This window comes from Oryctolagus cuniculus, chromosome 19, assembly GCF_964237555.1.
Source record: "Oryctolagus cuniculus chromosome 19, mOryCun1.1, whole genome shotgun sequence".
Lineage (NCBI taxonomy): Eukaryota > Metazoa > Chordata > Mammalia > Lagomorpha > Leporidae > Oryctolagus > Oryctolagus cuniculus.
In genome coordinates this window covers 10,259,953-10,284,365 of record NC_091450.1, presented here as the reverse complement: position 1 = coordinate 10,284,365, position 24,413 = coordinate 10,259,953, and the positions used below count along the sequence as shown (strand labels likewise).

Here is a 24,413-nt window from a genome sequence, read left to right as displayed (position 1 = left end):
TAAAGGTAAATAGAAGATAGAAAACAATCAAAATAAATCAGTCAACAAAGTTAAAAATAGAAAAAAATTAAGAAAAACCAATGAATGTTTTCTTTTAAAAATGAATAGATTTAATATGTGTATTGACCAAACCCAGCTACTTTTTAAATATACATATGAAAGAAAAATAACAAATTTCAAATATCAATGAAAAGGATTTCACAAAAGATCTTACAGGTACTGAAGGAAGTGTATTATGACTAATTTGACCTCCATGAATTCACCAAATTAGATAAAAATGAAAAAAAAAAGAATGTGAAATAGCAAAGCTCATCTAAGAAGAATTAACAGTATTGTATATACTAAATAATTGAATTTATGATTAAATATTTCCCACAAAGAGACTCCCAGGCCAACTAGAGCAAGTGGATTCTACAGGATATCTTAAAAAAATACTAATTCTTGACAAACCTACCAGAAAAGTGTCCAGCTCATTTTATGAGGTCATCATTAGCTTGATATCAATATTTGACAGAGTCATTACAAGAGAAGATGAAAAAAAGATATCTCTGATATCTCTCACAAATATGAACATAAATTCTTTATCAATATTAGTAGATGAAATCCATCAGTGTATTGAAAAAATAATTTTGATAATATGGGATTTGTTCCAAGAAAGAAAACTTGATTCAACATTTAAAAATTGATTGATGTGAACCACCTTATCAACAGATGTAAAAAATGATTATCTCAACAGATACAGGCAAAAGCTGGACAAAATTTAATACATGGACATTATAAAAACTTTCACTAAACTAGGAATGGAAGGAAATGTTTGCAATTTGATGAAGGTGATCTAGAGAAGCCTGTTTATATTCACTTACTAATGGAAGATCAAACTCTTCTCCACTAACATCTCAAAAAAAAAAGCAATTATGTTCATTTTTACCATTTCTATTCATCATTCTACTGAAAAATTTAGTCAGTTAAATAATGGTAGAAAAATAAACTCAAAGAAAAAGCAACAATAAATATTAATAAGTCAATTGATTCAGCTTTTAGGATAAAAGATCAATATAAATATCCAGTGTATATCCAAATATTGGCAATAACAATTGAAAAGTTATAGAAAAAATAACATTGATAATAGCACTGAAAAACTTAGTTGTGAAACCACAGGAAATATTTGAAATAATCATATGTATCTAATTACAAAACACTGATGAAACTAATTAAAGTATACCCAGATAGACAAACACTGGTGTTGGGCTTATGGGCTGAAAATGTATATTGTTAAAGAAGTAATTTTCTCAATAAATATCTATATTCAGTGCAATCACAATCAAAACAGCAGATTTTTTTAAAAAAATTGTTTATTCAAAAAGCAGAGATACAGAGAGAAGGAGAGATAGAAAGAGAAAGAGAGAGAGAGAGAGAAACAGAGAGTCTTCCATCTGCTGGTTCACTCCCAAAATAGTGCAATGGCTGGGACTGGGCTAGGCCTAAGCCAGGAGCTTCTTCAGGGTCTCCCATGTGGATTCCAGGGCCCTAGTAATCGAGCCATCTTCTACTGCTTTCCCAGATTCCTTAGCAGTGAGCTGGACAGGAAGTGGAGCACATGGGACTTGAACCAGTGCCCATATGGGATGCTAGCATTTTAGGCTGAGGCTTAACCCAGTATGCCAAATCTCTGGCCCCAAAAACACAGTTTTTGAAGACACTGTTAACCTGATTTGAGGTTGTATATATTTATATAGAGATTCTACATTAGCCTACCATCTTTTAATAAATTTTTTAAAGATTTATTTATTTATTCGAAAGTCAGAGTTATACAGAGAGAGGAGAGGCAGAGAGAGTGCTTCCATCTGATGGTTCACTCCCCAGATGGCCAGAATGGCCAGAGCTGTGCTGATACAAAACCTGGAGCCAGGAGCTTCTTCTGGGTCTCCTACATGGGTGCAGGGGCCCAAGCACTTGGACCCTCTTCTACTGTTTCCCAGGCCATGCCAGAGAACTGGATTGGAAGAACAGCAACCAGGACTCGAACCAGCGCCCATATGGGATGCCGGTGCTTCAGGGTGTGCACCTGCTGCGCCACAGTGCCAGCCCCTTAATAAACTTTTAAAACTAAAATAATCAAGTTAGTATAGAACTGCCAAAAAATAGACATGTGGATTAATAAAACTACTTTAATAGAAACTAATTAATAGACTTCAGATGTAGACTCACAATACATATTCAGCTAATTTTTACAAAGTTAAAAGTACCAATTCTTCAAAAGAAATGAATTGAAGTCTTCTCAACAAATCGTGCTAGTTCAATTAAAATTAACATAAAAGTAACCTCACCTCATATCTTGACTGTACATAATATCCAATATTAAATGGATGACAGATCTAAATGTAAAACAAAACACTATAAAGTTTCCTTAGGAAGTAATAAGAAAGAAAAATAATTTTACAATTGGGTTAGAGGATGGTTTATTTTTCAATATGACAGAAAAAACATGAACAATGAAGCAATAATGAAACACACACTAATAAATGAAATTATCAAAATTCAATACTTTTGTTCATCTTGAAACATGATTAAGAGAGGTGTGTCATAGAATTATGGAAAATGTAATTCCCAATTACACTTTTGGTAATGATCTTTTATCTGGAATAAATGGAAAACATTTATAACATAGAGATCATCCAATTAAAAATTAGATAACTCATGTGAATAGGTAACTCATCAAAGAGAAGATTTACAACTAAGAATATAAATACCTGTTGAACATCTTAATTAAAATTACAATAAGGGGGCCAGTTTTGGCATAGCAGGTGTAGCCACCACCTGCAGTGCCAGTATCCCATATAGCTGCTCCATTTCCAAACCAGCTCTCTGCTATGGTCTGGGAAAGCAATGGGAGATGGCCAAGTCATTGGGACCCTGTGCCCCATGAGAGACCCAGAGGAAGCTCCTGGCTCCTGGCTTCAGACTGGTGCAACTCTGGCCATTGCAGCCAATTGGGGAGTGAACCACTGGATGGAAGACTTCTCCTCACCATCTCTCTTTTCCTCACTTTCTCTCTCTGTGTAACTCTGACTTTCAGATAAATAAATAAATTTTTAAAAATCACAATAAGGTATCATGACATACTACCAGAATAGCTATTATTTTTAAAAAACAGAAAGATTAATATGATCTCATGGATTCAGAACTTTTAGAAATATCACAAATTGCTGGCTGGAATGCCAAGCAATGCAGTCATTATGGAAAAAGCCTTTTCAGTGTCTTATTAATTTATACATACCTAAAGACACTGAGATACTACTTCTGGTTATTAACTCAGGAGATGAGAAGACATAAGTGCACAGATGGCTGGTGACATACTTACAAGCTTCATTCACAGGAACCCTCAACTTTAAAACAGCCCAAATACTCAACAAATTGGATTTGGACTAAGAGATATTGTGGCCTATGCATACTTTGAGTAATAACTCAAATAAAACAACAAATCACTGGCATATGCAACAACAGACCCAAATATCCATAACAGTCAACTCAGTGTGGACATAAACGCTTATGCAGTGTGTAGCCACATGACTTACTGGAAGAGGAAAAATACAGAAACTAAACCTAGACAGTGATTGCCCAGCCCTGATTTGATTAGTGATGGGAATAGGTGGTAGGACTAATTGTAAAGTGACAGGGAACATTTGGAATGATGAACATGTATACCTCAGTTACAATGCTGGATCTACCACTGTATAAATTCAGTAAACCACATTGCAATGTAAACCAAGAAAGTTTGGATACAAACTAAAAACTTTGGTGAACTGCAAAAATGTAAATGGAGTCCGTTAGAGAGGTAGAAGTTGTACATGTTTGTCGCTCCCCGTCTTCGTGGAGGAACGACACAGGACCCTGTGCTGTTCTTTTGTCTGCTCGGCCCTTCCCGGGTTTACTGCTGGTTCTTCCCGGGTTGGCTACCGACCCTTCCACCTCCGTGGAAGGGCGGTTCCCCCTGCCACATTCCCCACTTCCGCGGGGGAGCGGCACACCGCCGGCCGGCTTTCTCGGGGGCTGCACGGGTGTTCTCAGATGTTCCCCTTAGATGTTCCTCGTGCATGCCGTCTCTCTCCTCCTTTATAGTCCTCCTCCGCCAATCCCAACTCGGCTGCCCACACGCCGAGTAAGCTGCTCTCCTCCAATCAGGAGCAAGTCCTACAGTTTATTGGCTGAACTGGAGGCAGCTGTGTAGAAGCTGTTTCTTCCTCTCCCAGCGCCATATTGTGGGAGAGCAGATGCATAGAATAAGTCTTAATTCCAGTAACTTAGTCTAGTCCGAGTTGCTCCCCACACATGTTATGGACTAATCCTAAGAAAACTTTGGAGATGTTAGGGAGAAAGTTTGTAAAACTGAGTAACCCTTGGCCTTATGGTTAAAATCCCCATGACTTACATTGGAGTACCCAGGTTCAATTTCCAACTCCAGCTCCTGATTCCAACTTCCTGATAATACAGACCTGCAAGTCAATGGCAATGGTTCAAGTGACTGGATTCAGGCCACTCATGAGGGAAAACTGGACAGAGTTCTCAACTCTGAGCTTGTGCCTAGGCCAGTCTTGGCCATTGCCAGAATTTGGGGAGTAAACAAGTGAATTTTCTGCTGTCTGTTCCTGTTTTTTATTCTCTCTCTTTATCTACCACTCAAATTAATTTAAAAAAATAATAATCAAGTCAGCAAATGTGAATGTGAACCTTCTATACTGGCTGCTTGTTATATAGTATAACCATATAATTTCTGGTTTGAGTATAAATGGTGAACTTACATAAATTGAAGTCATTAACTTATGTATGAAGAATTGTAAAATAATTGTCTCTTCCTAGTTTTAAGGAATATAGCATGAATAGCTCAAAGAAACACTGTTCCATTTTCTTGTTTACTTTGATTTAATTTCAAAATTAATGTCATAGTCAAAAGCTATTAAACAAAATAATGTAAAGTAAAAATGAAATCCTATCCCAGATTCCTTCACAATAACCTCCCTGGAGTGGGCATTTGTTCTCATGGATTGAAATGCCAGTTTAATGTGCCAGAGTTCCGTATCTGCCAGTTAGGATTTGATAGCTGATTCCAGCCATTTACCAAAGCAGAACCCTGGTAGCTCCAGGTAACAGCTCAAGTAGTTGGGTTCCTTTCTTCTGTGTGGTAGACCTGGATTTAGTTCTTGTCTCTGGCTTTTGTCCTGACTCCTCCAGACCTTTGCCAGCACTGGGAGTAAACTAGATAATGAGAGCTCTCTCTCCACTGCCTCACCCCATCTGTCTCTTCGCCTTTCAAATAAATTAAATTAAACCAGAATTCTCCAAACTTAAAAGTATCCATTTAAGAGACATGTAAACAGTGATTGTGGACAACTGACTTGCTGTGTGCTGTCCACGGGCACAAAGTAAGTTGCATGTTTTAGGCATATTCTTTCAAGTTACCTGTGTTCAATGTCATGTGCTTAGATGAATCTAGTAAAGTTGTTAAGCACACCTCCACTTGACAAGCCTGAAGGGCTAGAGAGTGGACTGTTAGAATGGGAAATTCATGTTTCTGATCACTCAGGGTTCACATAGATGATCAGGCTTTCCAGGGCTATGCTTCCCTATGTACATCTTTCTTTCAAGAAAAAAAAAACAGACTTTGTGTGAAACAGGTTCACTGTGCCTTGGTTACCAGTGTCTGAGCCTTTTGGCACAGAAATCTCATGCACACAAGTTGCATAAAGCAGGTGTAGTACTCATGGATAAACAGCAAGGGACAACAGATGCCTAGGGCAGAGAGCAAGCCCGGCCAGTGAGGTTCAGGACAGCTGTCTAGGAATGACAGGACCTCCACTGCGTATTTCCCACTTGAGAGCTCCAGAACCCCAGGGCCACGTGAGTATGCACTTGAAGTGTTGAAGGACAACCTGTTTGTAAGGGAACTGGGACAGTAGCAGGCAGCTATGGTTCCAATTTCCACCCCATCTCCTTTTTTTCTCAGCAAAATTCATGGTTATTCTTCAAAGCTAAAGTGAGAAATGAAGAACTGGTGTCAACCCAAAGCCATCTGGAGACCTGTCCAGCACACTGCATGTGAGAGCCTGCTTTATTTCATGTATTCCATGAGCCTGTGCACAGTTAAACATAAAAATAACAGCTCTCAGACTTCACCACAATTAAGGTTTAGGAGTCAGGATTTCTTTTTTGGAAAATCCAAGTAAAAATGTGAAATATGTGAGTAAGCAACTCTAAAGACAAAGTTGAATCTGATATGTTTGGAAAAGATAATTACTGACATGCACACTGAAATACTAATGAAAAAGAAAACATTTTGGTCTTCAAGGATTGAGAACGTGATTTTTCCTTAAAAAGAGAGATTTTGTTCCAGCTGTAAGTGGTCATCCAAACTTTCGTCTTAAGCAGTTTGAAATTGATAACAATATTTTTCCAAAACAATTATTATCTAAAGATAATTAAATAAAAGACATGTGACTCTAAAATATTGACCATTTCAATGATGACTTTACAAAGAAGATATGTAGGAACTTCCTATATCTAGATATTTAGTCTGCTACTAAATTATATTGAAAAAGCCTCTATCAGGAGTAATTATTTCTGTTTGTAGGCCATTGATATATTTGCTTTATTTATAGATTGATTTTCACCTCAGAAAATCAGCAGAATTATCACAAGTAATATTTCATCTAATGTCAAAGAAATTAATTTATTCTTTTCCATATTTACATCTATGGAGTTGTTCTATTTTCCAATTGTCATTTTTCAACCATGGCCTCTCTCATTGAGCCAGAAAAAGCCCCCTTCCATGTCATAGATTGGTAGCTGAAGTTGTGTTACAGGCATCTTCTTGGTTGTGGGACAGATTCAAATGCTCACTTTGCTTACCTTGCTTTTTTTGCCTACACTAAACCAAATCTTTTCCTAACTATCCACACAATCACTTCTCCCTCCCCAGTTATTCATAATGTAAATTGTGGTGAGAGGTATTATGTTCAAAGTACCAAGGGAACAGTGCCTAGAATTTTTACACAAGCAATGACTGCATGTCCTTTCTGAAACTTATTTTAAGATCCTAGAGTCCCAAGTTCATATTTGGCATAGATGAGTAAGAAAAACTCAGGTTCATGCCATTAACTTGTATTATTTCTGTTTCATTCCATTCTCTCTCTTCCTTACAGAATGATAGTAGCAGTAGTAGGTATCAGGTGCTGACCCATTGTATCTGATATTCTTTTTTTTCAGATATTATCTCCTGCATGTTATGTTTTATTGTATTTTATTTTCCTGTTGGAGGTGGAATTCTGTTTCTCCTTTTTTAAAGATTTATTTATTTTGAAAATTGGACTGAGAGAGAGAGAGAGAGAGAGAGTCTCATCTGCTGATTCACTCCCCAGATGCTCACAATGGACAGGTCTGGGCCAGGCCAAAGCCAGTAGCCATGAATTTCATTTAGGCCTCCCACTTGGGTAAAGGGACCAAATACTTGGGACATCTTCCACTGATATTTCCAGGCCATTAGTAAGAGCTAGATCAGAAGTGGAATAGCTAACACTTACATGGGATCTCATAGGTGGTGGCCTTTACCCAGTGCCCAACAAGACCAGCCTGGAATTTGGTTTTTCAATCATAAATTATAAATTTGGAATTTGGGTTCATAAAACCACCCCCATACACTTGGACAATGCCAGACTCATATCTCATCAGCCCACATAAGAAAATAACACAGATTTATAATATGGAAATTGGGAATGAAATTAACAGAATTGGCATTTGTCTTAGTGCGTTTTCTGTCACTAACAACACAATACAACAGATTGGGCAAAGTACACAGAAAAAAGACTTACCCTGGCTTGTGACGGTGGTCCAGGTTTGAGAGGCCACACCTGGTGATGGCTTTCTTGCTGGTGAAGACATCATCTTGCAGGTGGAGGGCACCAGTCACTACGGAGCTTCTGTTGCTGGTCTGTTCTCAAGATAATCTGTTAACCCAACATTCACATGCATAGGTTAACCCAGTCATGAGAATGTCCCACCTTGGTCCCACTTCTTAATATCTCATAATGGGGATTAAATTTCAACAAGTGTCAGAGGAGGCAGATACATTTAGACAACAGCAGCAATCTAGAACTGTTTCAAATATCATCTGACCACGTGCTCTTCTTATAAAATTTTGTAGAACTCATTACTGAGACATTTTGTAAGCTTCACATGTCATGTTTTGGGTCCAACATATTTTAGTTTATTTTTATTCATTACACATAATACTTTTATTAAGCCATGGAGCTAAAATTATAACATGTCATTTGTATAGGAATTATTTTGAAAATATAATGAGACTATAAAAATATCTGGAAATAATATTTGCTGGAATAACCTTAATCTATTCCTCTGCAGTATGACGGATTTAAAACAGGTACATGAAAGAAGTGGTAAAAGGAATTGGATGCTATCTATATATTTTATGAATTAGTTTCTCATTTTTAAAAATCAAAAAGAAGCTTCAAGACACCAAGAAGAGAAATCTAGAACAAGGTTGGTTCATATTCAGTGTGTTATTGTTAAAATAAATTCACACAGTACAGTTATCTAGTACCTACCTAAAGGTTGAAAATAACAAGTGTCTGGAGCAGACAAAGTGATACAGCAAATTAACCAGGTGTTCGGGATGCTTGCACCCCATGTTGGACTACCTGGGGTCAAGCTCCAGCTCTGCTTCTAATCCAGATTCCCACTAATTAATCCTAGGAGTCTAGGGCTAATGGCCCAGGTGCCTTGACTTCTGGGGTCCATACAGAGCACCCAAGTGGATTTTCTGAGCTCCTGACTGTACTTTGGCCCAATTCTGGCTATTGTGGGCCTTTGGAGAGTGAATCACTGAACTGAAGTTTCTTTTTCTCCCTCTCTTCTTCTCTCTCTGATTTTTTTCTGTCTTGTTCTCATCTTTTCTGTCACTCTGCCTTCCAAGAGTGTGAAAACAAACATGTTAAAAAAAAAAAACAGCAAGTGTCCAGTTGGTCTTGAACCCCAGCTGGCATTCCTTATTGAGGTATGATTTATGAAAAGACAAGCATCTGCAATTTCCAAGAAAACTGCTGATCTTTACTATTAAGAAATTCCTGGATACTAATGAGTAACTTTTCTAGGACCTGAGAAAGCAAGATTATGAAATGAAGAGCACATTTAAACATTCACCTGTCTCAATCCCACTCACTTTTCCTTTTTCTTTAAAATATTTTCTGACAGATTTATTGTTTTTAATTTATTTGTTTATTTGAAAGACAAAGAAACAAAGACAGACAAAGAAATCTTGCAAGCATGCTTTGCCTTCGGAATTCCTGCCACAGTCAGGATTGGGCCAGTGTGAAGCCTATGCCTGGGAAAGCAGAGGGAGGCAGCCCAAGGACTTAGGCCCCTGAACCCACAATGGAGTATTGAATAAAGTCCCTGGCTTCCGCTTCAGCCTGGCCCAGCCCCGGCCTTTGTAGCCACCTCGGGGATGAACCCCAAGATGGACAATCACTCAGAGAGAGAGAGAGAGAGCTCGCGATGCCCCCTGCATTGCTTCTCTCCCCAAAAGGCTTCAATGGCTAGCCTGAGCCAGGCAGAAGCCAGGAAGCAGGAGCTCCAGTCAGGATGCCCGCAACATAAGGGGGAAGGGTCCAGAGTACCTGGGCCAACAGTGGCTGCGTCCCTGGGTCAAAGCCTGGAGCAGTGGGACTGGAAGCGGCCCTGTGGCATCGGACACTGGACGAGGAACCGTGCATATGCGTCACGCGGCGCCATGGCGGCCGCGCATGAGGAGTGCGCCTGCGCCGGTGCTGTGACCCGGAAGTGCAACCGCATGCGCGGCCCTTCTGCCCAGTGGTGCTCAGGTGGGAGTCGGCGCCGCGTTCTCTCCTGCCCAGGGCCTGCACAAGCCCTGAGGAGCCGTTCTGAGCGACGCTGCACGCCACGCCTGGGGAGACCCAGCGCCCCCAGGGTCAGGCCCGGATCAGGAGGGGCTGCGGCCCGAAGCGGTGGGTTCATTTCCTTGGGATTCTGTTAATTTCTGGGCTTGGTCCTCTTCTTCGGCCGCTTCTGGAAGTCTACACCTCGGGACTCAATTTCTGTTCCTAAGGAGCAGTGGCCTTCCTGTCACGGGGTAGGCGGGGCCCGGGTGCACAAAGCGGGGAGGGTGTGTGTGTGTGTGTGTGAGGGGTCGCGGGGACGGAGGAGGAGAGAGGGGGCCAAGGGGGAGAATGAAAAGGGGGCAGGAAGGTGGGGAGGCGAGGAAGGGAGGGGAAGAAACGCGCGTGGGGGAGAGGAAAGGGAGGGGAGAGTGACAGCAGTCCCTGGAGCAGCGGCGGGGTGGGGGGGTCGGGAGGTTGGGAGAGGAACTTTTCCCGCAGCCCCGGTTCCGTTTTTGGGGGTTTTCTATCCTTGGCCGGAAGTAGCCTTGGCCTCTTCAATGAGAAGAGGCCGTGACGGCCTCCCTTATCCAGGTTGTTCGGGAGTGTAACCTGTGTGCAGGAACACAGGGGCATGGGGCGCTTGAATTAATATGCATGTAATCTGAATTTTCACAGTCTGCACACACGGAGGAGAAAGAAACGTAAGAGGAACCCAAGAATCGCTCTGTGCTCTGTTCTAGCTTGCCCCAGGCTTCTGACACCTCATACTAAGTACTAGTTTTTTTTCTTCTGTTTAAAGATTTGTTTGAGGGCCGGCGCTGCGGCTCACTAGGCTAATCCTCGGCCTTGTGGCGCCGGCACACCGGGTTCTAGTCCCGGTCGGGGCGCCGGATTCTGTCCCGGTTGCCCCTCTTCCAGGCCAGCTCTCTGCTGTGGCCAGGGAGTGCAGTGGAGGATGGCCCAGGTGCTTGGGCCCTGCACCCCATGGGAGACCAGGAGAAGCACCTAGCTCCTGCCATCGGATCAGCGCGGTGCGCCGGGCACAGCGCGCCGGCCGTGGCGGCCATTGGAGGGTGAACCAAGGCAAAAAAGGAAGACCTTTCTCTCTGTCTCTCTCTCTCACTGTCCACTCTGCCTGTCAATAAATAAATAAATAAATAAATAAAAGATTTGTTTGAAAGGCAGAGTTATAGATGAGGCGGTGCGGGAGAGATCTTCAATGTATGGGTTCAGTCCCCAGGTGGCTATAATGGCCAGAGCTGCGCCAGGCCAAAGCAGAAGCCAGGGACTTTATCCAGTACTCCAGTGTGGGTTCAGGGGCCCAAGCTCGTGGGCCACTTCCTCTACTTTCCCTGGCATGTTAGCAGACAGCTGGATCATAAGTCGAACAAAGGGTGTGGGGGCGCAGAGCCGATGAAACTGCTGCCTCCAGTACTGGCATCCCATATGGGTGTTGGTTCCAGTCCCAGCTGCTCCACTTCCGTTCCAGCTTTCTGCTGGGGCCTGGCAAAGCAGTAGAAAGTGGCCCAAGTCCTTGGACCCCTGCACCTGTGTGGGAGTCCTGGAGGAAGCTCCTGGCTCCTTGTTTCAAATCAGCTTAGCTCCGGCTGTTGCGTCCATCTAGGGAGTGAACCTGCCGGTGGAAGACTTTTCTCTGTCTCTGTCTCCATCTGCCTCTCTGTAATTCTACTTTTTAAATGAATAAAGAAATCTTAAAAAAAAAAAGTGTAACAGGCAGGAATCCAGTTGGCAACTCTATGGAATGACATTGTTGCAGGCAGTGTCACAACCTGCCATGGCACAAGGCAGGTCCCTGTAAGTACTTTTCTGTCCACTGTTTCTTTTTAGCTGAGCAAAAACAGGATACGTGAATTTAATCACTAATATATATTTAATAATTTTCATTATATTTTATATTTATGTTTCTATAGTTATTATAAATGATAACATTTAGTAATTATGGAAGCATTCAAGTTTTTTGTTTCTCTTTGTGTGAATTTTGGCATATTCTACGTTTCAAGGAATTCACATAATTATCTTATGAAATTTTTGGTCACAGAGTTAGTTGTTCATACTATTCCTTTACATTAGCTTGATCATGGGGTCGTGGTGTCACCGTTTCATTAATAATATAGTAATTTGCACCTTTTTTTTCTTGGTTGGTCCTGATAAGGAGTTCACGAATATTGTTGATGTTTTCAAAGAACCAAATTTTAGTTTTGTTGCTCTTTGTCTGCAGTTGTACTTTTTTCAGTTCCATTGACTAGTACTTCTAACTTTCATGGTTTATTTTCTTCACCTGGCTTTAAATGGTTAAGTTGCTTTTCTTCCTCTGACTTCTAGGGTGAAAGCGTAGTTCATTGATCTTGGTTCTTCTTTTCTAAAATAGGCATCTATTAATATGAATTGGCAGGATACAGTTTCAATTTAGTTTGAAATATTTTTTATTTGAGATCTATAAACATGTTACTTTGAGGTTTGTTGATTGTTCTCCAGTTTTTTGTTATTTTCCAGCTTTTTCATACTGACTTTTTAGGTAGTTGCATTGTGATCTGAGAGCTTACATTGTGTGGCGCCTCTTAGGAGTTGAGGTCTGCTGTGCACCCATGAACGTGGTCAGAGTGGATGTGCTGTGTGGGTCTGAGAAGTGTGTCGTGTTCTGTTGCTGTGAACGGAGCATCCTCTAAGGATCCATTTGGCACATGGTTGATTTAGGTGCTTTTCTGTTCAGTTACATCCTTACTGATTGTCTAACTGCTGATCTGCTAACGAAAGAGATGTCTTGACATCTGTGAGTGTAATAGTGCATTTGTTTATTTCTCTTTGTAGTTTTAACAATTGTTGTTTATGTATTTTGGCATGAGGTTTATTTTTGAACTCACAATCGTACTCCATTGAAATGTGTATCGTCTATTCTTTCATGAATCCCAAACCATCTTGGTTATCATAATTTTATTGTAAGTCTTGAGATGCAGTATTGTGGTTTCACCCAGTTCCTTGTTTTTCATGGTGGACATGATAGTCAATTGTCTTGGGTTTTCCTGATTACAGTCAGGTTTCTTTGTTTGTTTTTCTCAAAAAAAAACTCTTATTTAGATTATCTTAAACCTATGGAACCATTTTACAAGAAACGGTATCAATAATATTCAACCTTCCAATCCTATACACAGTGTATTTACTTAGATCTTCTTTAGTTTCCTTCATCAGCATTTTAATCTTCAGCCAACATATTTTCTATTTTATTCATAGAGTTATAAGTTTTCATTTTTTATGCTATTTTAATTTTTATATCAGTATCTACCTGTGCATTGATGGTAGTATACAATTGATTTCCTAATAAGTAATTGGTTTTTATAGATACTTTATTTATTTGAAAGGCAGAGCTAGAGGTCTGTTCACTGATGGTAGTACACACTTGATTTTCTAATAAGTAATTGTTTTTTTAGATATTTTATTTATTTGAAAGTCAGAGCTAGAGGTAGAGGCAGAGGGAAAGAGACAGAGACAAATAGAGGTCTTCCAGAGGTCTTCCAGGTTCACTCCCCAGATGGCTGCAGTGGCCACAGCTGAGCCAATCAGAAACCAGGAACCAGGAGTTTCTTCTGGGTGTTACAGGGAGGTACAGAGGCCCAAGGACTTGGGCCATCTTCCACTACTTTCCCAAGCCATAGCAGAGAATAGGATCGGAAGTGGAGCATCCAGGACTTGAGTGGGTGCCCATGTTGGATGCCAGCACTGCAGGTGGCGGCTTTACCTGATGGGCCATAGTGCTGCCCCTGTAATTGATATTTTTACATTACCCTTCTACCCACCATGGTGTTGCTAAAATAATTTATTATTCCTAGTAGCTCTTTAGAAAATGCTTTTGGAACTATTTGTAATAATATGTCTTCCTGATTTTTTAGTGGCTTAAATAACAAATGGCTGTGGCCTCATTGCGATGGCTGCAAATGGCCCAGAAGTATGTGGAGTAAAAGTCCCTTGCACCTTCTGCACAGTTAGCACCAGTTGCTGCGGGTACACACATATGCTGTATGGATGTGCCTGCTTTCTGGATTCTCCAAGCAGAGAACCCTGCTGTGGGCCCCATTTTCCTGTGTTTCATAGTGGAGCTGGAAGGTGCAGCTGAAGGTTCTGGGTTGACTCCAGACTGTGCCCTGTACTGAGTGACTAATTTATTCTCCATGCCTCAGTGTCCCCAATGGGGCCATGGGGTTAACAGCAGTGTGACCCCGTGAGACTGCAGTGGAACTCTGAGGAATTTTATGGGACAGTGCTTTGTGTTATTACTGTTCTTTACTATTATTTATGTTATTTGCATCATTATTATTTTATTCTCATGAGTCTTTTGTTTGTACCTTGTTGCTTTCTTCTGTTTGCTTATTTTAATTTTGCAGGACTGGCATTGAGACAGAGCAGGTTAAGCTGCTGCCCATGCTGGCATCCCATATGAGTGCCAGTTCAAGTCCTAATTGCTCTACTTGCAATCCAGCCCCCTGCACATGCACACTGAAGACAGCAGAGGATGGCACAAGCACTTGGACCACTTACACCCACATGGGAGTCCCAAATGGAATTCCAGGCTCCTGGCTTCAGCCTGGCCCATCCCTGGTTAGTGAGGCTATTTTGAGGGTGAAACAGCAGATGGAAGAGATATTTCTCCCTTTCCCTCCCCATTCTCTCTCTGTATAATGTTGCATTTAAAAAATTTTATTTATATCAAGGGAACAAATTTCATATACTTCATATACACACTTATAAGAACATAATGATACTTCCCACTACACCCTTCCTCTCTCCCTCACTCCCACCCTGCTCCTCCCTCCTTTTATTCTTTTAATTTTTACAATGAATACTTTAAATTTACTTTATTTAGTGGAGGGTTAAGCTTGTGATTATGAAGAATTCAACAAGTAGTAAGTAGAAAAACTATTCCTCTAGAGTATAGACAAGGGCTATAAACAATAACCAAATCTCAAAATGCCAGTTTTGCTCATATACATCATGTTCCTTTGGATTATGTTAGTTACCACAAATCAGGGAAAACATATTTGTCATTTCGTGACTGGCTAATTTCAGTAAGCATAATGGTCTGCAGTTGCATCCATTTTATTGTGAAAGACTGGATTACATTCTTTTTTATGGCTAAGTAGTATTTTATCATGCATATACACCACAATATCTAGTCATCAGTTGTTGGATATTTGAGTTGATTTCCTATCTTACCTATTGTTAGTTGAGCTGCAATAAACATCGGGTTACAGCATCTTTCATATGCTGATTTCATTTCTTTTGGGTTACTTCCCAGGAGTGGGATGGCTGGGTCATATGGTAGGTCTGTTTTCAGATTTCTGAGGAATCTCCATACTGTCTTCCATGATGATTGTACTACTTTACATTCCCACCAACAGTATATTAGGGTGCCTTTCCCCCTACATCCTTACCAGCATTTTTTTTATATTTTTATGAGAGCAATTCTGATTGGGGTGAGGTGAAACCTCATTGTGGTTTTTTATTTGTATTTCCCTCATGGTCAGTGATCTTGAGCATTTTTTCCTCTGTCTATTGGCCATTTGTATCTCATTCTTTGAAACATGCCTGTTCATATCCTTAGCCCATTCTTAACTGGATTGCTTGTCTTATTGTTGGTTTTCTTGAGCTCTTTATCCTCAATATTAATCCTTTATCAGGTGTATAGTTTGCAAATATTGTCTCCCATTCTGTAGGTTAACTCTTTACTTTGTTGAGTATTTCCATTGCAGTGCAGAAACTTCTTAGCTTGATGTAAAGCCATTTGTCCTTTTTTGCCTTTATTGCCTGTGTTTCTGAGGTCTTCTCCAAGATGTTTTTGGCTTGGCCAATGTCTTACAGTCTCCCTTATTTATCCCTCTAATAATTTGATGATTTCCAGTCTTAGTTTTAGATCTCTGATCCATTGTGAGTAGATGTTTGTATCAGGTGTATGGTATGATGGGTTTGGTTTCATACTTCTGCATTCAGCAATCCACTTTTTCTAGAATCATTTGTTGAAGATACTGTCCTTTCTTCAGATAGTTATTTTGCTCATTTGTCAAAGGTTATTGGTTGTAGATGTTATGGATAAAAACTTCTGGGGACTCTAATCTGTTCCATTGGTCTAGATATCTATTCTTGTGCAAGTACCAGGCTGTTTTGATTGTATCATGTAATATGTACTGAAAATGGTGTTCTGATGCCTTCAGGTTTATTTTGTTGTTGTTGTTGTTTAGTATTGCTTTAGCAATTTGCAGTCTTTGTGATTCCATATGGATTTTAGGGCCATTTATTCCAGATCTAAGAAGAATGTCTTTGGTATTTTGATTGGAATCACATTGATTCTAAATTGTTTAGGGCAGGATAGACATTTTGCTTATAGTAATTCTTCCAATCCATGAACATAAAGATATTTCCGTTTGGGGGTGTGGTTTTCTATATCTTTCTTTGATGTTCCACAATTTTTATGTAGAGATATTTCACATTCTTGGTTATCCCAAGCTATTTAAACATTTTTATAGTTATTGTCAAAGGGACTGATCTTACAAGTTCTTTCTCAGCCATGGGATTTTTTGTGTATACGAAAGTTATTGCTTTTTGTGTGTTGGTTTTGTATCCTGCAACTTTGCCAAACTCTCTTATGAATTCAAATAATTTTGCTGTTTTTTTGGTTCTCCTATATATAGGATCATATCATCTGCAGGAATAATTTGATTTCCCCCTTTCTAATTTGTATCCCTTTGATTTCTTTCTTTTTTTTTTTTTTGCCTAATGTTTCTGGCTAAAGCTTCCAGACTATATTGAATCTTATTGGAAATGCTTCCAGCTTTTCCCCATTCAATATGATGCTGAATGTGGGTTTGTCTTATATTGCCTCAATTGTGCTGAATTATATTTTTTGTATATCCAATTTGCTTTCGTATTTTTAATCATGAAAGGATGCTGTATTTTATCAAATGCTTGCTTTGCATCTATTGTGATAATCATATGGTTTTTATTCTTCAATTTGTTAATGTGATATATTACATTTCATTATTTGCATATGTTGAGTGATCCCTGCATAGCAGGGATAAATCCCATTTGGTCGGGGTGAATGCTCTTTCGGATGTGTTCTTGGATTCAGTTAGCTAGGATTTTGCTGAGGATTTTTGTATCTGTGTTCATCAGGGATATTGGTCTGTGGTTCTTTGTTGTATCATTTTCTGGTTTTGGAATTAATGTGATGCTGACCTCATAGAAGAAGTTTGAGAGGATTCCCTCTATTGCAGTTATTTGAAGTAGTTAAAGAAATATGGGGATTAGTTCTTTTTGGTAGAATTCAGCAGTGCAGTCATCTTTTCTTTGTTGGCTTTGTTTGTTGGGAGGGTCATTATTACTGATTGAATCTCTGTCTTGGTTATTGGGTCATTTAAGTTTTCTATATATTTATGACTCAAATTTGGTAAATTTTAAGTGTCCAGAACTTTATCCATTTTTCTAGATTCTTCCAATTTGTTGGCATATGAATTCCTGACAGCTACAAGGTGTCCATTGTAACATCTCAATTTTCATCTCTGATTTATGAGATTGTTTTGTGGCCTATGGTTTGGTCTATCCTAGACCATGCGCTGATAAAAAAAATGTGGGTTCTGCAGCTTTGAGATGACATGTTCTGTCAGCATCATTTAGGTCCATTTGGTTAGTCAGTAATGTAGATTAGCTCTGTTGTTTCTTTGGTTGATCTGTCCACTGATGAAAGTGTAGTATGGCATGTGGCTTGTTTAAAACTTTTTAAGCATTTAAATATGGAAACCCTAGGAATTCAGATTGAGCTTAGGTGAGAAACTTCCATGGTGTCCACCCAACATGTATTCTCCAAACGTGTGCTCACACCCAGCTATCGTTTTGAGCCAAGGGCCACAGTGGTCACCAGACAAGCTTGGGAAAGGGAAGGCTTTTCTGGACCAGGATACTGAGCACAGTGGCCATAGCCTGTCCCAGTGAAACTGTGCAAGATCCCACTATGCCTGAGCCTTGGTTCCAAGCACTTACCCCACCATCCTGTTTGACTTTACTTAAAAGACACAAATTCTAGTTAATTTGCTAAGAATGTCAACAGCAAACAGGGTGTTAATCCTCAACCATGAGGCTGCTCTCCTGAGTTTAGAACAGGAACAACTGGACTGGTCACATACTCATGAAGCAGGCCCTGCATTTTCAGTTCCATAGTGTAAATGGGCTAATTCTGCACTTACCTACAATATACTATGTATATGCACAATGGAGTGTATGCATGGTGATGGCAGTATAGCATGTACTAGTTTATAATTCTCATTTCCATTTTCATTTCCCGGTTTCCGTCAAATGCACATCCTTTCATTTTCTATTTCTGAGCAGTGAGTTTGATCAGGGCAGGGTAACCATGTAATTTGTTTCTTGGATATTGTCTTACATATTCTCTAAATAGGCTTCCCACTGTCTAATTTTTTTTTTGACAGGCAGAGTGGACAGTGAGAGAGAGAGACAGAGAGAAAGGTCTTCCTTTGCCGTTGGTTCACCCTCCAATGACCGCCGCGGCCAGCGTACTGCAGCCGGCGCACCGTGCTGATCCGATGGCAGGAGACAGGTACTTATCCTGGTCTCCCGTGAGATGCAGGGCCCAAGCAGTTGGGCCATCCTCCACTGCACTCCCTGGCCACAACAGAGAGCTGGCCTGGAAGAGGGGCAACCAGGACAGAATCCGGCGCCCCAACCGGGACTAGAACCCAGTGTGCCGGTGCCACAAGGCGGAGGATTAGCCTAGTGAGCCACGGCGCCGGCCCCACTGTCTAAACTTTCGGGATACAAAACTTTTGAAATTTTAGGTTAGTAAATTTATGAATTTTTTAAAATTTTTATTATTTTTGACAGGCAGAGTGGACAGTGAGAGAGAGAGAGAAAGGTCTTCCTTTTTCCTCCAGTGGCCACTGTGGCCGGTGCACCTATCTGATCTGAAGACGGGAGCCAGGTGCTTCTCCTGGTCTCCCATGCGGGTGCAGGGCCCAAGGACTTGGGCCATCCTCCACTGCATTCCCGGGCCATAGTTTAGAGCTGGACTGGAAGAGGGGCAACCGGGACAGAATCCAGCGCCCCGACCGGGACTAGAACCTGGTGTGCTGGCGCCGCAGGTGGAGGATTAGCCTTTGCGCTGCAGTGCCGGCCAAGTTTATGAATTTTTAAAAAATTATTTCTTCCCGCCGGCGCCGAGGCTCACTAGGCTAATCCTCCAACTAGCGGCGCCGGCACACCGGGTTCTAGTCCCGGTTGGGGCGCCGGATTCTGTCCCGGTTGCCCCTCTTCCAGGCCAGCTCTCTGCTGTGGCCAGGGAGTGCAGTGGAGGATGGCCCAGGTGCTTGGGCCGTGCACCCCATGGGAGACCAGGAAAAGCACCTGGCTCCTGGCTCCTGCCATCGGATCAGTGCGGTGCGCCGGCCGCAGCACGCCGGCCACGGCGGCCATTGGAGGGTGAACCAACGGCAAAGGAAGACCTTTCTCTCTGTCTCTCTCTCTCACTGTCCACTCTGCCTGTCAAAAAAATAAATAAAAAAAATTATTTCTTCCCATGAAAACACTCAGGTCCCCAAAACATAAACCTAATTTCTTTAATTTTGATTTATATTTTAAGGATAGGATTTTTGTGTAAGGTGAAAGGTAGGGGTCTTGCTTCATGCTTCTTCACATGGAAATCCAATTTTCCTATTTATTTAATAGACTGTCCTTACTCCAGGGATTGCTTTTGGAACCTTGATCAAATATAAGTTGGCTGTAGATGTTTGGGTTGATTTCTGGTGTTTCAATTCTGTTCCATTGGTCTATCCATCTGTTTCTGTACCAGTACCATGCTGTTTTGATTACAACTGCCCTGTAGTATGTCCTGAAATCTGGTATTGTGATGCCTCCATCTTTTTGTTGTTGTTGTTGTACAAGATTGCTTTAGCTATTCGAGGTCTCCTGTGTCTCCATATGAATTTCAGCATCATTTTTCCACATCTAAGAAGAATGTCTTTAGTATTTTGATTGGTATCGCATTGAATCTATAAACTGCTTTTGGGAGAATAGACATTTTGATGATATTGATTCTTCCAATCCATGAGCATGGAAGATTTTTTCCATTTTTTGGTATCCTCTTCTATTTCTTTCTTTAAGGTTTTGTAATTCTCATCATAGAGATCCTTAACGTCCTTGGTTAAGTTTATTCCAAGGTATTTGATTATTTTTGTAACTATTGTGAATGGGATTGATCTTAGCAGTTCTTTCTCAGCTGTGGCATTGCCTGTGTATACAAAGGCTGTTGATTTTTGTGCATTGATTTTATATCCTGCTACTTTTCCAAACTCTTCTATGAGTTCCAATAGTCTCTTAGAAGAGTTCTTTGGATCCACTAAATAAAGACTCATATCATCTCCAAAGAGGGATATCTATGCTTGTTTTATTTTCCAGGCTTATTGCAGTATAACTAACATAAATTGTTTATTATTATATCGCAGTGTGTGTTTTGATATGAAGTTACTTAAAAATTTACTGAAATTTCACATTACCTTCATTGCATTTCTACACAAACTTTTTGGAGTCTCCTTGCACTTATAATACACTATAAAAGGATAAGCATAATAAAGCTAATTAATCTATCACTTTCCTGGTGTTTTTAAAAGACCACCGTTCTTAGCAGATCCCACGTATACAATATAGTATGTCAACTGTGGTTTCTGTACTGTATATATTAGATGTTCTAAACTTTATCTCATAACAGTAGATATGTATTGTTTGACTAACATCTCCTCATTTCCTTGCTCCCAGCCCACGACAAACACCGTCCTTCTCTCCTCAGTCCAGTTTGTTTGACTTCAATGCATTCCGCATCTAAGTGTGTTTGTGTAGTAGTTCTTGTTTTGTGTCTTATTTCACCCAGTGAAATATCTTCCAGTTCCACACTTTTGGTTCCATGTTGTAATTAATATCAGGATTTCATTTCTTTTTAAGATTTGGAAAGGGTGCCACTGTGTGTTAATCACTTGTTTCTTAAGCATCTGTCAACAGACACTTGGGTTATTTTTCCAATCTTGCAATTATAATATTTGATACAGCAGCAGCAGAAGCTGATGGCTTAAGTAGTTGGTTTCCTGCTACCACATTGGAGACCAGTATTGAATCCAGCTTCTTCCTGGCTCAGGTCAGCCCTAGGTGTTGTTGGTATGTGAGGAATGGACTACTGGGTGTTTGCGTATCTCTTTGTGGCTCTGGTTCTCTCCCCCTTCCACTCAGCTCAGTCTCTCTTTCTATATATATATTTCACCTTTGAGAGACATAAAACTCTTTGAAACTATGGGAAAATATTATGGACAATTGGTGCCCTATCAGTTAGATCAATTAGATTCCCTGGTGTCACACAATATGATTGGGTGACTATTGTTCACAGTAATCCATTATGTATTTTATGAGAAAATGGAAGAAAGGAGCTCAGGGTTCCAACCATAAAATAGAGTCACAAGATAAATGTGTATTTGATCAGTTCAATTTGTATATGTGTATTGAAATGTCACGCTGAAGCCCATAAATATTACAGATGCTAATAAAAATGAAAATATCAACATTTTATTTGGTGTATAAAGTTAAGGGGTGTTAAAATGTTTAATATCACAACTAATATTGCACTATTTAGAAACATTTCATTAATATCGAGACAAACATAATCTGGAAGTAATTGGTCTTACCAAGCCGAGTGGAAAGGCTACCGTGGTTTATTTTAAGTTGGTGGTGAAAATTTATTTTAGATTGTTCCCTTCAGTTAAGAAAAATGGAATTAGAGCAATACAAAAATGTGAAACCAAGTGATAGACTGTTTTTTAAAAATTGAGATTTTACTGGTGTAGAGAATCAATACACAGACATGTTGATGTGTACACAATTCTTTTTTTTTTTTTGACAGGCAGAGTGGACAGTGAGACAGAGAGACAGAGAGAAAGGCCTTCCTTTTCTGTTGGGTCACCCCCAAATGGCCGCTGCGGCTGGTGCGCTACTGGCAGCGCACTGTGCTGATCTGAAGCCAGGAGCCAAGTGCTTCTCCTGGTCTCCCATGCGGGTGCAGGGCCCAAGGACTTGGGCCATCCTCCACTGCACTCCCTGGCCACAGCAGAGAGCTGGACTGCAAGAGGAGCAACCGGGACAGAATCCGGCACCCCAATCAGGACTAAAGCCGGTGTGCCAGCACCACAGGTGGAGGATTAGCCTATTGAGCTGCGGCGCTGGCTGATGTACACAATTCTTAACATACACTCCAAAAATCTTAAAAAGTAATGAATTTTTTTCTTAAATTTGATATTTTATTTTGAAGATACATATTTTTAATTTATCGTATACTTAAAGGCTTAATGTTCCACAAAAACACAGTAGAGTTACAAAGGAAGAATATATGCAAGGACAATAAAGAGTAATCAAATTTAAAAATAACTATACTCATCCACAATAAATTTGCAGTTTTCAGGCTCCTCTCAGAAATGGTGTACCCAGGAGTATCTGCCCAGCTGTAAATGTCACGTGTTTTAATGTTTATTACATGCTTTGGAGAGTTATGTGATCACCACAGAATAAAGTCAGCATATTTGCATTGATGAAAAGATATTTTATGAGATTCCTCATTCTCCACCAACACAGACAACTGGTGATTTAAACTTTTCTTAAGAGATTTGCCTTTTCTTACGTGTCTGTATAATTGGATTCATACAGTAGAACAGTGTTTAGTCTTTTGATTGATTTCTTTTTTTTAAAGATTTATTTATTTTACTTGAAAGTCAGAGTTACACAGAGAGAGAATGAGAGGCAGAGAGAGAGGTCTTCCATCCACTTATTCACTCCCTAATTGGCCACAACGGTTGTAGCTGCACTGATCCGAAGCCAGGAACCAGGAGCTTCTTCCGGGTCTCACATGCAAGTGCAGGGGCTCAAGGACTTGGGCCTTCTGCTGCTGCTTTCCCAGGCCACAGCAGAGAGCTGGATAGGAAGTGGAGCAGCCAGGACTTGAACCGGCCCCCATATGGGGTGCTGGCACTACAGGCTTGTTTTTTTATGGTACCAAATAACCTGGTTCTGTCAGTTTACATTCCTTCAGAATGTGATGTGGGAGAGTGGACTTGAGGCAGCAGAGAGATTGGCAGGGAAAGTGACTAGGTTCTGCCTCTTTGGGAAAGCTGATGACTTTGTGTGTCCCCGCAGCAGCAGACAGAGTGGCAGTGGTACTTGCGCCAGAGCTTGGAGGTGGTGGCCAAAGTGATGGAGCTCCTTCCCACGCATGCCTTTTCCACACTGGTAACTCACCTTGGAAGCAGAATGGAGAGTCTGGTTATTCGCTTGCTCATGTGGCATGGCTGTTGCACTCACCTGTATACCTCCCTCACCCTCTCCCTCACTCTGTGTCTATGTAGTATCTATATTTTTTTTTGGACAGAGAAAAATAATTACCATAATTGACTCTCAAACTTAACAAATACTAACATCTATACACAATAAGTCAACTTTTGGGAGCTCTATTTAGTCTTGCTGTAACAGGAATTTTTGCAATGCCTTAATGCCTAACACCTTCCTCAATAGGTCAGAGGTGGCCAGACATGCAAAAGAGATGTTATTTATAAAAGTTAGATTGCAGCCGGCATCGCGGCTCAATAGGCTAATCCTCTACCTGCAACGCCGGCACTCCAGGTTCTAGTCCCGGTTGGGGCACCGGTTCTGTCCCAGTTGCTCCTTTTCCAGGCCAGCTCTCTGCTGTGGCCTGGGAGGGCAGTGGGGGATGGCCCAAGTGCTTGGGCCTTGCATCCACATGGGAGACCAGGAGGAAGCATCTGGCTCCTGGCTTCAGATTGACACAGAGCGCCGGCTGTGGTGGCCATTTGGGGGTGAACCAACAGAAGGAAGACCTTTCTCTCTGTCTCTCTCACTGTCTAACTCTGCCTGTCAAAAAAGAAAAGTTAGATTGCTACAACGCTCACCTCTTCAGAGCTCTCTCTTGGCAAGTTGCTGGCTTTCTCTTCCTGTATTTATGTGCTGGAATCATCTGTCATTCTCTAAATGGTGCTTATTATTGGGAGAGATTTTATTTAATTCATTTCTTCCTCAAAGGCGAGATTGCTTTTGGGGGTCAGCTTTGGTGCTGAACAATCTAGGTGTGTCTTGGGTTCTGAATAGTGGAATGTCATTTTACTGTGCCATCTGCCCTCAGTAGGGGCCTGTCATTTTTTTTTTTTAATCTTAGTGTGGTGAGTGTAGCGGCCTTAGAAAGATTGAGCTTACACAGTCCTATCTGCTACATGAGCAAATGGACTTCCAAATGCTTTAGCCCATTTTTTCACTTTGCCATGCACTTTAATAAGTCATGTCTCAGATTTCTTTCAAGCATGGGGTCTTGGATTTATTTGTAGATAGATATGGTCTTGTCTCAGAGTCTTAGAAGGTATAGGTCATTTGGGGGCCTGATGTCCCCTGGTG

General features: G+C 40.8%; 1 pseudogene; it reads right to left on the bottom strand.

Annotated features, from left to right (window-relative positions):
* ORYCUNV1R-PS1575 (vomeronasal 1 receptor oryCunV1R-ps1575 pseudogene) overlaps positions 1-24,413 on the bottom strand; it is a 1,374,299-nt pseudogene that overhangs the window by 440,332 nt on the left and 909,554 nt on the right.